General features: G+C 40.8%; 1 protein-coding gene across 4 annotated transcripts in view; it reads left to right on the top strand.

Annotated features, from left to right (window-relative positions):
• The window catches only part of CARMIL1 (capping protein regulator and myosin 1 linker 1), a 190,616-nt gene that overhangs the window by 4,508 nt on the left and 172,508 nt on the right, over window positions 1-13,600 (top strand). The window lies entirely within an intron of this gene.

Genomic DNA, 13,600 nt, shown 5'->3' with positions numbered 1-13,600 from the left:
TACACACACTTGTTTATCACTGAGTTATTTTTCAGAGTTTTGGATATTGTGTTGTGGACTGATGATAAAGCAAACTACTATTGGAACCTGTTCTAAAATATTCTGCTGCCTTTGCTGGTTAGGTTTCGTGTTTATATCCATAAAAGTTTTAAGTGGCCAAGAAATGCAAAATGAAGTGTGTAGAATTAATTTTGAGAATCTGAAGCTGTTATGCAGTGAAGAGCAACAGTAAAACTGTTGGGCTTTTTGAACTCAAATGACTATTTGTGTTTTTTGGTATTCTCAACATGTTAAGTCTTACATCTGCATTTTAAAATAAATGCTTAATGTGTGGGATTGTAAATTGTTCTTAAAACCGTAATGGAGGAAAGTGTCAAATTAATCTCACTTAAGTATGCTTTCCTGTTTTCTCAAGAATAGTTTTGCTGGCCTCTCTTGATAGGAAGAAAGCTGTGGTAATGAGCTGCTACATTTGCATACTATCTTGAACACACAAAAAGACATGCAACTGTATTTCCTTGCTCTTTTGATACATTTCTATCAGGAGAACTCTTAGAGTAAAAAGCACAATTAAGTACAATGCTGCCATAATATTTTGCAAGATATTTGAAATTTAGTGTCTTGTGTTCATGCTGTTCCATATTTGAAGGTTTTGTTGCCAAAGCTGTTATCACAGATATTAGGTACATTCTCCATGCAAATGTGCTATTTTGTCTTTCAAAACCACAAAATTTTAATCACTTCTGAATTATCTTCCTAAAGTACAAGTTGCTATCCCTGGGCATTAAGACTGTAGATAATGGCTCACTTTTCTGTGAGAGCCACTACTTAAAGAAACTTGAAATATTTTCTGTTTAATATCTACCCACGTTATATCTAGTTCCTTGATTTACAGTTTCTGTACTGGAAATAGATTGAATATGTGAATGGTGATTGATTTTCTCTATTTATTTGAAAGCCATGTTTATAGGGAAGGCTGACAGGTTTCACTGAAGTAGTTACACTTGATTGGCTTTTGGACTTACATGGAATCATAACTATTATCAATAGTGAAATATATTGTGGAAATACTGAAATACTGTTCTGAACTGATGGGATCATGAGAATGTCAAGCTTTGAATCATCAGTGAGGTTTCTGAGGGATGTACTACTTGGCAGTAAAATGCCTAAATGTGCCTTGGGTGTTGTTTCTCTCTTTAATCTCCTGAGCTCTCAGGTGGGGGACTTTCACCTTCCATGACTGAAGAGGTACTGAAAGGGAGAGAACATTTCAGAGGTTCATGAGTTAGTGAGCACTACTTGTGTACATACATGTAGGTTTCAGTGCACAACATAAGTATTTCAGGGGAATGATTTACTGGATGTTGTCTGGTATAACCACTTGTTCTTCGATGCAGAAATGCAGGGGATTTATATTGGTGGGGAAAAAGTTTTTATTCATAGAGAAATTGATTATATTGATTGCTGGAATTGGATTTTGTGTTTTCCTTTGCTTTAGAAGGAAACTGCCTTTTGAGAAGCTGCAAATCACTAAAGATGCTCTTTTTACAAGGTTTCTCTGAGTGTGTAAATCTTTATATTGGATCGTTTGGTTTGGTTTTTTGTTTGTTTGGGGTTTTGGGTTGTTTTTGTAGTTTTGGGGAGTTTATTTTTCTTTCTTGCAGAGGTGCTGAATGTTGTCTGCTGTGGCAAAGGCCTGTAGAGACTGTGGTTCACTTTGGGGATGCAAAGTTCCATGAAATGTAGAATGCTCTGAAAAAAATTACACCAGAAGCACTTTAAGTTTGGTACCTCAGATTAATGGAGACTTTTTGGCCTTACTGTGTCAGCACAGTCTCACTTCTCACCTGCGTAGTAGAGGACATTCACCCTTCTCTCATCAAAACAGTGATACTGAAGATAAATAACCTCACTTCAGAAGTGACTGCTTAGTACTAAACGCTACAGGAAATCTTCCTGTAAAACGAAGAAATTTTGTACTCTGAGCTGGAACTGAAAGGTTTTCAGTAAATAATGTGTATGGCCACGTTCTGACCAGAGTGGGTAAAACCAAGTTGCTGTGCCTTGGGTGAGCCTGTCAAATGCAATGCTGAATGAAATGCTGGCAGCAAAAGCAGCTCAGTAATTAAAGACTGTATCCTTAAGTGAACGCACCAGTGGGCTCAAATGTGATTGCATGGGCAACCTTCATGCCAGCACTCCTCGACTCCTGAGAGCTTGGTTTGAAACATTAATCTTCTGAGTGCTGTCTCTTGAGTGCACATGTGGCAAATGGATTGTTTTGAGATTTTGGGTTGAATTTTATTAGTAGTTGGGTGTTTATAAGCAAATTAGGTGCCATGCTTTGGGTCTAGCACTTAATAGGGAGAAAATATTAGTTGTCCTCATCGAGGTAACCCCAGAGCTGTTGTGAAATGTGTTCATGGCTTTAGAGGACGTTGATGACAGAGGCTGGCACTGAGCCTTGATACCCAAATCTGTGCTTTAATTAAATGATCTCTCATCCTTTCTTCCTAGGGAAATTCAGCAAAATCAGTACCACTTTGAGCAAGGTAGATTATTTAAAAATGACTGCACTTGGCAGGTAGCTGTAAAAACACTTGACTGCTGGCCCTGTTGTTCACAGTATATTCAAGGTACAGAGTACTAGAATATGAATGTAACCATCTGCTTAAATCACTCTGTTATAGGAAGGTCATCTGATAATTAAGATGGAAATTAGAATCTGAGACAACAGAAAAAAGTGCAAAGCCCCTGATGTTGCTTGCAATAGGATCCCAGTATTAAACTGGTGAAGTTGGAGGATAAAGACCGTGCTGTAGGGGGATACAGTATGGGTAAATGAAGGTGCTATAGAATGTAGTCTTATCCCCTAAAGAGTTGCAGCTGGGTTAATTACTAAAGATTAGGAGTAGGCCTGATGTTAACAGGCCACACCTGTAGCCAATAAGAAGAGTGTTATAAAAGAGTGGATTGGTGGGAAATGGAGTCAGTTAGCTGCTGTGAGGACAAGGAAGTGTCAGTGCCTAGAGGAGCTGCCTACGAGAAACATCAAGGAGGTATGAAACTCTAGCAATACAGAACCCTTGCAATATAATGATAATGGAGCTCTTGCAATGTAATGACAACACCATGCTTGCCTTAAGATGCTTTGGGATCCCAGATTTAGGTGCCAGAGTTGGGAAATTATGTGTAGGAATTTTGATATAAACCAGATTTTTTCAGTCTGCACAAGGAGTTTACTGCCTCAGTAATCTCAATCTGCAGTTATTTAGTTTTTCAGTTAGTCATAATGATGCAAAACAGTAAACATCATGAGCTGCTGAGCTGCCTCTGGTCTGCTGGCCCCAAATCTCATGTGTTTGGGCAGCAAACGGGTATCCAGCCCTGAAAAGGCAATAACCAGCTTGAACAGGCAGAAAAATCAGTCCTCAAGTGATTGGGGCTAAACCCCAGTCCCATCTGGGTACTCTGGCAGAGCCAAGCTGCACTGGGGAGAGTGAGGAAACTTGCAGGCATATAGGAGGCCTTGAAAGGTGCCAAGCTGCCCCACAGGGTGAGCAGAACAGACTCCCCTTGTGTGGGGCTCCCCAGTGGGGCACAGTCCCACTGTGGGCCAGGGAGACACTCAGCAGGACTGGGGTGGCAGCTGAGCTCCAGTGGTGACAGCACTGCAGTGACCCACAGCTGGCTCTGTGGGGTGGCCTCAGCTGGGAAAGTGACCGAGTGAAGGTGTAGCTGTGGTGCTCTCAGGCCAGAGCTGAGTGCCAGAGCTCTGAAGCAAGGTGGGGAGCCCTGGTCAAGGCTTGTTCCTACCTTTGGGGTCCCATACCTGCTCTGTGTTGCCTGCAGGCAGCCCAGCTGTGGCAGAGCCCTTGAGCAGGTGGCTCCAGGTGGCCCTCAGCCAGAGGCAGAGTACTCCAGCAGGAGTGGAGCCAGCTGTGTTTGGCTTCAATGGGATGCTCACCACAGTATTTTGATTGGGTTAAAATAGATAGAGACGTCACTCTTTTCTAAGCAGCAGTGGATTGCTTTGGTTTTGTGTGATTGTTTTGTTCAAACCTGTTTTTTTATGAGGACAAGGTTGAAGGCATCATGCTGAGTGCCTGTGGTGTTTCTCCTCACACTGATAACTTCTGACCTTCTCTCCAGCTTCAGCTTAAGCTGATGGGTATGGAGAGGTCTCAGTTGTGATAAGAGGGGAGTGGGGGGAGACAGACAGCCAGAAAAAGAAGAGAAATTTTACACCTACTCCCTCTTCTGAGGCCTCCACCTTTTGCCACCATAAGGGATCAGGCAGAATGCCCTGTTGGTGTCTGAGATACTTCAGTATTTTCTTCTTCCTCTTTTTTTCTTTTTCTTTTAATTCAGAGACCTCAGTGATTATCAGGTTATCACATGCAAATAAATGCTTTTAGGGACTGGGCTTCTTCTTACCTTTGCTGTTTGTGGTGCTGCTTTCCCCTCCCCAAAATAGCTGAGATATCTGTATATAATTTTGCTGATTATTTCCTTCTGCTTTTTCTTTCTCTCAGATTTATTGTAATTAGCAGCAAACATTGAGAAGTTAAAATGTGATCTAAAGCCGATATAAATGGCTTTTACTTCACATGGTGAAATAAATGTGATCAACTCCTTATGAAATATTGATGTTTTTAAGAGTGGTTCATGATAGGCTGGAATTCAGGATTCATCCTATTTCTTGTGTTCACTATTAGAAAAAGAGAATATTCCTGCTCTAGTTGCCTTTGAGATTAGTTTTCCTTTCCAAAGTAGTACTATTTTAGACATAAAAGATGAGGAAATATTGCAAGTGGCCATGCTGTCTATATGTTTGGTCAGGTTTCTTTGCTTTGTTGCTAAATTTATTTTGATTTTTTTTGTTGTTGTTTTTTTCCTAATCTAAGGCTATAGAAATAGTGTGATGCCATGTAGTGACCAAAAGCACTTTATTAGGAAATCCCATTGAGGAGTCTCTGTTATGCTTCTGCCCTCAGTCATTTACATTCTCTTTGTTAAAATATCACAGTGTTACTTCTGAAACTGAGACAGTTGCTTTGGCAGGTGGCTCTCCCTAAAATTTACTGTATTCCCAATGTAAATTCACTGGGAGCAATTCATATGTCCTTGTCACTTTCTCTGGGACATATGTTTCCATGGGCTTTTAAAACAAAAAACTGAATTGACTTCTGTCAAAGAAGTTTATATTTTTTCTGTGCACATGGTCTGAGATTTCACGTTCTGCTTCTAAAGACTCTTACAAAGACTGGAATTCTATTTAAAAAATAAAATCTATCTGTGTTTACTTTCAAAGGAGCAATTATGGCCACTTTGTGTGCTCTCCATGTGGCTTCTGAACACTGCTTGAATAATGTGGCTGACTCTTGTGAAGCAACGGAGTGAGCTCCTGTGCCTGTTCAGCTATCAGGATGGCAGTCTCTGGATGGAGGCAGTAGTATTTTGCACTGCCAAAACTATTTTGGGATTAAAAGCTCTGGTGCTTGTTTTCCATTGCTCATCTTTTGTCTTGATCCATCCGTGATATTCAGTTTGAATAGAGATGGATTTCACTTCCTGCCTTAAAAAATATGCACTTCTTTTAAACCACTAAGAGCATGAAGCTCACAGGGTTGTCTAAGGTTGGTTTTACATAAAATGTGTGCAATCTCACACATTATATCATGACAGCTGGTGTGTGATAATGATGTTAAATAGGGACATTCTTTAAAAATAATGGTGTTTCCTCTTCCCTGCCCAGAATATTGACTGTTATGACATATATCTTAAGTGTGTCTTTATGAAGATGAAAGGAGGTAGGTGTTGGTACATCCCTCATGTCAGGAAATCGAAGTGAAGTGAGGTAGGGTAATCAAAAAATACTTAGATGTGAAAATGTATCTTAATGCATTTACAAGGTGTGTCTTAGAAAGCAACTGAACTGTGGCCTGTAAGATTGCTACAAAAGACTGAAATAAGAAGAGAACTGCAGGAAACAGAATTATTAATTCAGTCATGCAGTTGCATATGTTTCTGAAATAGGAAACATTTTTAAAAAACACGCGTGCAAGTTTCACTGAAATTTACTTTTATGTTATACACGGATTCATAAGGTTACTTTTAACTGGTGGGAAGATTTACAAACCTAGCATTCTGGAGTACTGTGTCCAGCTCTGGGACCCCCAACATAAGAACGTGGGCTCACCTGCTGGAGTGAGTCTCCCCAGGGATTCTGCCCCTCTACTCCATGCTTGTGAGACCCCACCTGAAGTGCTGTGTCCAGCTCTGGGGCCCTCCGTGTAAGGACACGGACCTGGAGTGAGTGCAGATGAGTACCTTGAAGATGATCAGAGGACTGGAGTACCTCTCTTATGAAGACGGGCTGAGAGAATTGGGGGTTTTCAGCCTGGAGAAGAAAAGGCTCCAGGGAGACCCTACTGCAGCCTTCCTGTACTTAAGGTGGGCTTATAAGAAAAAGTAAAATTTTTTAACAGAACCTGTTGTGATAAGAAAAGGGGGAATGGATCGAACTGAAAGAGGGTTAGTTTAGACTAGATGTAAGGAAGAAATTTTTTATGATGAGGGTGGTGAGGCACTGGAGCAGGTTGCCTGGAGAAGTTGTGGATGCCCCATCCCTGCATGTGTTCAAGGTCAGGCTGGATGATGCTTTGAGCAACCTGGTCTGGTAGAGTGTGTCCCTGCTCCTTGCAGAGGGTTGGAACAAGAGGACCTTTAAGGTCGCTTCCAACCCAAACTGTTCTATGGTTCCATGATTCAATGGTTCAGTGAATTGCTGGTAGTGCATGCAAGTGTAGAAATTTAAGATGATTTCTTGCCCTTGAGTGCAGTGTGTTCTTTCCATGCTTTGGGATGACAGAATTGCAGCTTCTTTGTTGTTCTTTTCTTTAGCTCTGGACAACTGGTACAGGTAGGGAAAGGAAAGAAAAGGGGACTCCTTTTTCAGTGCCCTTAAAGCACCTGCTGTTGTCCTGGCTCGTGTACTTTGCATTTACACACTCACCTGCAGTGTTCTGGAAGGAGGAAATGTGGACATGATCTCACTCAGCATGTTTTGGTTTTCTGTGCACAGCTCTAACAGTTGTAGGGGTAAAAAAAAGTGGTGGGAGGCAGGAATCCACTATGGCTCTGAACTGATCATGGAATCTTTCCTCCTGTCAATTTTTTTGTAACCCAATTAGAAAGCATTTCCTTTTTAAACTGCCATGCTCTTTCTATTTCTCTTGCTGAATATATAATGTACCAAAGTGGTTTGCTAATGTGCTTTTGCTTTGAGAGGGCCTGACTCCTTGCCACCATTATTTATGAAATTGAGCCTTTACTGAAAGCAAGGATTTTCACTGAAATCTGTGCATAAAAGAGGCAGAAGATTGATTATTACATACAATTTCTCTAAAGCTGAAAATAAAAGATAGAAAATGAGCATTGGGGTCAACTTCTTGTCTCACTCACTCTTTGCCATTGGTGGCTTTTTTGCCCAAGAAAGACAAGACTTGGAGGGGAACAGAATGTGTTATTTGGTAGACATATATTTGTGTGGGGTTTCTTTTTTTTTTCCTCTTACAGCTTGTTTCATCTGCCTGACTTACTTTAAGAGAAGACTTCTCATGCAGAGAATGTGGTTTACTTTGGTATAAGTAGTGTGAAGGAGGACACAGTAAACTTGAGAATGGCTGCAAAGGCTCCTAAGTGAAAAGCTAGTGTACTGTGAAAAATGCTTCTCATTGCTCAGAGACCCACTCTTCAACCATTCTTGTGGTGGAAAAATTGGTGAATGCCACTGATTTGTTTGGGTGAGCTAAAATAAGTATTTTAATAATCAGAGTTCTTTTTTTTTTTTTTTTTTTCCTCATGGTGGTGGTAATTATTTTACTGTGTAAAGTAATTACAGGCCCAGGATATAAAATTATCCTTTATAATTTGGCTGCTGCTAGTGGTCCTCAGGCTGATTTCTGCCCTTGGTCCTGTCTCATCTCTCCCAGTTTCTGAAACATCTACTCTGTGTCAACTCATGAGTGATATCTTTGTCTCAGTGATAGCTTCCCTAATTTGATTATTTCAGATGACAAACTGTTAGGATGCCAAATGTAATCATTAGAGTCAGATTCTTATAACCCTATACTCCTGGAACAGATTTAACCAAATTAATTGGCCTGCTGGATGAGGGAAGAGAGACCCTGACTCAGGGAGTTAGGGGTGGTGCAGAATAAGATCTGAATAGCTGTGGCATGCGGGATTTAAGGCTAGCACAACAAAACAAGTTTAATTAATTAATTCTTTAATTAAAGAATTCTGGTCTGGACCTGAAAGTGTGTGTGGAGGGATAGAATGTAAGAAAATAGTGCAGAAGGCAGTCTCACACCTGAGGAGTTGCAGCTGTACTAATCACCAAAGATTAGGAACAGGCCTGCCCTTAATAGGCCACAGCTGTGTCCAATAAGAAGATGAGTGCTACAAAAGAGTGGGTTAGCTGGGTGAGGAGAGAGTTGCAGCTTGTTGGCTGTGCTGTGAAGAAAGAGTTAGTGCTGTGAGGAGCTGCCCATGAGAAATCACCCAGAAGGTATGGAAGATTTACAGTAAGGTGACAACATGTGTGGGTGTCGTGCAGCTTGGCAGACAAGGACATTTGTATCCCTGCATAGAGTAGAAGGCCTGTGTGACAGCACGATGGGCCTCAAAGTGTGCATGTGGAGATGGGGAAAAAAAAGAGGAGATGCTGGGTCTATATTCCCCTTAATGTTTTCATCCTGCTGTGCACTTTCAAGTGGTGCTTGTTCCTATGCTTTGTAGATCAGTTGATAACTAATTTTTTCCCCCTTTCCACAGCTGAAGCAGTGGTTAGCAGCATGCTGCCTGTGGGGTAGATAGTCTGGGATGTCTGGAAGTACTCTCTTGGCCAGGGCTTAGGAAACTGAGGTCCTTTTGGAAAAGCCATTTCCACTTTGTGCCTCAAAGATGCTTGCCAGAGGCGTGTCTTTATGGAGTAGCCACTTAAGGCACACATCACTTGAACTGCAGTCATTCCCTTGTACCTAAGACTTGGTCAAACCACTGCTTTTGTAGAACTCCGTGAAATGTTGAGGATTTGAGTGAAGTTACAGATACCAACTTCTTGAGGCCAGGGAGCAAAGCAAGAGGGTGGGTGAGATAGCTGCTGCAGAGCAGCTTCGACTCAGATTTGATTAGAGGAAGAGAATGGCTATTGACCTCAGTCTGAATTGGGAGACAGGGCACTGCTGTGTTTGTTCAGGGTCAACCTTTGAATGAAAGGGCTTCTCCTTCTCTGCCTTGAAGACCACTAGTAAACTATTCACACAAAACTATTGATAGGGGGGAAAGCCTTTCAGAGGCTCATCTCTTAACAAACACTAGAGGCTGATGCTTAAGAATGGCTTGTACAGCCATGTGTGTGAGCCTCTACTCCAATGTGGAGCTGAGGAGCCTTAGGAAGGGAGCAGTGAAGGTAGGTCAAGGCAGATGTTGGGATTTTTAGTGCAGCTGGCTTTAGATGGCAATCTCTTCTTCTGGAATTTATGATGTTGCAAGTTAATATTTAAAGAAATATTAGCTTTGTTAGAAATGTTAGCTTTGTTAGGTACTGGTGCTTTGTTGAGTAATAATTTCTGCCACCTTGGTAAGTTTATTAATATATCAAAACTAAATTATGCATTTATTGTTATAGCATGAAAAATTAATTTTAAATATAACAAGCAGCTTTCTTGACTCTGTTGTTCTTCACATCTGCACTTTGTGAGTGGCAGAAAAGCACAGGCTTTGACTTTTCTCTCTTCTCATCTCAAGAAGGTCCTAAAATCCCTGCTTTTTTGGTAAAGCATATTGATGTATTCTGTGTACAATTGTTGCATACACTGTGGGTATCTTAATGCTCTTGCATATCATCTGCTTCAAAAAGTCCCTGGAAGCTTTCCTGTGTGCAGATTGCTGTCAGGACTGGAGTTTGCTTTTTAGTTTACCCCTTTTCACTCTAGTATGTTTGTTTTTCTAACAGCTCATATTCCCCCACTTCTGTTCCCTTTCCTTACAGAGATAAGACAAATATCCCCAAATTCCTCAGTATCCCTGCAAGTACAGGAATGATGGACTGAACATGGTGCAGCTATGCTAAAAAGTATTGTAGGCTGCCATAAACTTACTGTATACATTTTTATCTTGTCTTGCAAACCAGGTTATCCGCTTCCTTGTACAATTTAATCCAAGTCTATGCTAGGTCTATGTTATTTGTGTCATGGGGGCATTTTTGTTCAGGCAGGACATTATAGTGTTCTTTCTGTGATTTGGCTTTAAGTTCTTTCCACCTTTCCCAAGACAGCCCTCTTTGGTTAAAAAAGCCCCAACATTAAAAAAAAAACCCAACAAACAAAAGCAAAACAAAACAAGCAAAAACTCATCATTAAACCCCAAACCAACTGATAGCATCTCAACAAAGTGCTGTGCAAATTCTGCTTGTCCTGAGGGGAGGAGAGGCAGTACAATGGACACAACCCACTTGCATTGCTCTCTCCACATCTCTAGGTACAGGAGCAGTTGGGCTGAGAAAAGGGAGAAAGTTCAAAGAAAACAAGTAAAGAACTGTAGTATAACACTGCAATTTAAATGTAATTAGCTGATCTGGATGGTGCCAGAGCGGTGTAAAAGATTGTAAAATAGCTTTAAAAGGGTTTCATCTGTGAATACAATGCTTTGTTACCCAAGTTTTATAGTTCGTTCTATCTCTACTTTAGGAAGACATCGTCTGTGAGATTTGACTCTGTTGGTGGAATTTAACTGTGTTTTATGTAATCTGTATTATTTCCTTCACATGTGATTTCAAAGCCAGTTTTCTACCACTTACTTGCTCAGCTACACCATGTTGCCAAACTGCAGGAGAAGCTGCATGATGATTTTCTTGAGGTTCTATGTAGGCATGTCAGCTGAAGTTTGGAAAATCTGCTTATCTGCAGAAGAGTGTGCAGTTGGTCTTTAGCCAAAATGCCAAGAAAATTCTTCAGGAGTGGCCTAATACTGCAGGGATTTAGGGTTTTTTGTTTTGTTTTTTCTTTTTTTTTGGTTTGGGTGTTTTTTTTTCAAGTTTATCCGTTGCTTGTTTTTTTGCCTACACTGAGTACTACTAAAAAAAGCTAAGAGGTGCAGCTCTCAACTCTTACAAGTTGCATATTCAAATTGGAAAGATTATAGATGGTTGCGCATTTAATGGTGATGCTGAAAATACATCGCCTTTGTGCCTTCTCATTGTTAAACTATTGCCCTTTCCAGCTGAGAAAGATTTCTGAAACTGAGAAAATGCTTATTGTAAGCCTTGGAAATATATTCCTCCATGTTAAATATTTTGAAAACATTTAGCCAAAAATAGAAAACCTGAAAATACTAATTTCATGTGATATTTCCAGTGTGATGCGATCCTTTTAATGTATTTCCTGTTATGTTATTAGATGGTCCTGCTATTGTTTATATGTGCGTGAAATTGTGTGAAATTAAAATTCTGCAGGTTTTTATACGGTATTAGTGTACCACAATGTATCCTTAATGCAATTTTAGTAGGTTTTTGTTCAGCCTGAGGGCTTAAGTCTGCCCCAAATACATTATTCTTCTATTTTATTTTTTCCATGTTTTCTCTATCTTATTTTTTTATTTTTATCTTCCATTGTTTATTGTAGAATATTCCTTATGTTGCTTTTCTGTTTGGAGTGTCTGTTTCCTCTCACCATAAAGACAATTGCAGACAGTTCTTTGATATCAAGACTGGCCTTAAGGACATACTTATAATTGAAGGAAACATTGGCAGGTCAGCTTCTGGGCCTCCCCTTTCACCTCTTAAACTACCCCAGTCTCCCACTGCTCTCTGGGTTGTGATTCCTACCATGTCCATGGTGCCGCTTCCTTCAGCTTGGAGCACCATGAGCCTTCTGCGGAAGGGGTCATGGGATTGTGCTTGACACAGAGCACTGAGAACCAACTTTGCTCTGCCTTTCCTGGGAGCCAGAGCTGCCTGGGGCTGGCTCTCTGTGCCTCAAAGCAAAGGCAGGGTGGTGCCTGGGAGGAGGAATGCCCTCGTGTGTGTACTTTGAGATGTGCTGCAGAGAAAGCTTTGCTGTGCAGTAGCCTCTCTGTTTCAAGTCCACAACGTGGCTGTTCCTTGTGTAATTTGTGCAGAGGAGCTGGAAGAGGCTGGACTGTGCTGGGGAGGAGGTGTCTCTGCTTGCACAACTCCTTCTGTAATGCTAGACCTCTCGCTTGCCAAATACAGGAATATGCATGGTGCTGCTGGGCTCCAGAATGCGATGGGAGGAAGGGATTCACTGGTTTCACTGCTTTCAGAGCATTGGAGAATTGAGAGAAAGGGAGCCTAACAGAAAGACTACCTGCTCTCACCAGCCTTTTTACCTTGCATGTTCTATGAAGGACCAGCCTCAGAAATGTTTTCCCATGTCATCTTCACCTCCTTTTCTTTTTTCTTTTTTTTCTTTATTGATAGTACTTCTGAAAAACCTCAGCTTGTACAAAAGGGAATATACAGTGTGACAGAACTACCAAAAGGAAAAGGAATAACTTTCTCCACCTCCCATGCGTCACTGTTTTTGAAGTGGTAATAGCAGCTTTTCCTGGAACATAAAGGGGAAGAGCTGGCAGGGACACGAGGCTCTTGTCAGAAGCCTGGCAGGAATTAAGCAGGCTTCCTTAGTTCTTGTATTTTTGTGTTATTTTCAAGTGTACTTTCCATGGACCCAGCAAAAATGCTGCACTAATCTCACTGGGCATTAGTTATTGGTAAAGTAATTTGAGAGCCTTTGGGAAAAGGTGTTATTTTCAGATGTTTTTCTTACGCCATTGTAGTTACCTTTGAAAGAAAAGTTGTTGTGGTTTCACACCTTTTGAATAGGGTTTATTTCTGTAGGAATACTCTTGTGGGAAATTTAGCAAATGGACAGAGGATTGCAGAAAAGATCTAAAACAGTGCACAGACATTGCTGCTCTCTTCCCCCAAAACAGTTTTAAGCTGTACATTAGACTTTGGGTTCAGGTCTCTGGCTTAATATCTGATATAATAATGTAGGCTGAAAAGATCCTTAAACATCTAGGGTCCAGATGCATTTTTGCCAAGTTGAGTTGTTTAGTACAGTGTGGTTCTTGCCACTTAGTATCTTGAAAGATGCTGAGTAAGTTGGGTAATTGACTTTACGTTCATGGATATTGGATGACCCTCCCTTGGGGAGTAAGGAAGTTTTCATAATTGACCTTTGGATAATCTGATGGCATTGTCTTAAGGGGAAAAAAGAAAAATACATGGTCAGGTGGAATTGGTCTTACCATGTCATTTAAACTTCAGTGGTGAAAATCCATTAAACACCAATCTGTTATGTTTTTGGCTTTCTGAATAATCCATCTGTTCACTTATGTTGAACTGTATCTACTTAAGATGTGACCAAAATCTGATTTTGGTTTCTTTGCTGTAATCTCTTGTGGTCTAAGAGCACTCTCAGGTGGCTTTTAGACCCCACACACTTGCAAGAGTGGATTGGATTGTCCTGTTCAGTGTTTCTTGCACAGTCCAAGGATAAGTGGATCT

Source organism: Zonotrichia leucophrys, chromosome 2, assembly GCF_028769735.1.
Source record: "Zonotrichia leucophrys gambelii isolate GWCS_2022_RI chromosome 2, RI_Zleu_2.0, whole genome shotgun sequence".
Classification (NCBI taxonomy): domain Eukaryota; kingdom Metazoa; phylum Chordata; class Aves; order Passeriformes; family Passerellidae; genus Zonotrichia; species Zonotrichia leucophrys.
The sequence above is the reverse complement of the archived record's forward strand: the minus strand, read 5'-3'. Positions and strand labels throughout refer to the sequence as shown.